The 809-nt window shown below is 29.3% G+C and overlaps 1 long non-coding RNA gene across 1 annotated transcript in view; it reads left to right on the forward strand.

Annotated features, from left to right (window-relative positions):
* LOC112156222 overlaps nucleotides 1–809 on the forward strand; it is a 16,794-nt gene that overhangs the window by 12,381 nt on the left and 3,604 nt on the right. The gene's annotated exons all lie outside the window — the stretch shown is intronic.

Here is an 809-nt window from a genome sequence, read left to right on the forward strand (position 1 = left end):
TCCAGTTTGAACTTAATGTTTACTGATGAGTAACTGAACTCAATGTCATCATACTCATAGAGATGAGTTATCACACTTTATGACAGAAACAACAAAAATATTAATTTAAAAATATATAAACTATTAGTAAAAAAATACTTAAAGCTGGAATGTTCCATATTTAAATCTACTTATTTTGCACTATTAATTGTAACTCTGAGCCATAAACAAGAACCTTAAAAGAAACACTTGATGGCTGAATTTTAACAAGTTTTTAAGGTTTTAACAACCCAACCAAGATAAATAATATATATATATTTTATATTGTCTGTTGGCTTGGGTGAATATCCACACAATCTTCCTGATCGGTTGATCAGGCAGTTCAAGGGTTAATTTTTTCTTTTTCTTTTTAATTCTATTAAATAGAATTATTTTATTCTATTTTTTTTGTTTGTTTGCTTGTTTGCTTTTGAGCCAGTTTTGTGTCAGAAAAATATCAGTTGCTGCCGTCAATTTACCTGAAATGAAGGATAAAAACTCACATTTAAACTTTTTAGAGATTCGTGTTTGGTTTACAATTCAACAATCCTACATGAGCGCCAGCTTTTACTGACATTTTAGTCCAAAATATTTCATGTATTTAATTCCCTGTAAACTAAATAACACAAAAGCAGACTTCAGTTGGACAAATGTGTATCTAAAAAAAACTAGATGTATGTCACAATGGCTAAAAATAGTAAGGCTGGGAATCCTATTAGTCCACTGCAAAAACAGGCTCCTTAGAAATAAATAAAATGACTCCATCTGCAGCTTTTTTTTTTCAAAAATAG

Source organism: Oryzias melastigma, linkage group LG18 (genome assembly GCF_002922805.2).
Source record: "Oryzias melastigma strain HK-1 linkage group LG18, ASM292280v2, whole genome shotgun sequence".
Lineage (NCBI taxonomy): Eukaryota > Metazoa > Chordata > Actinopteri > Beloniformes > Adrianichthyidae > Oryzias > Oryzias melastigma.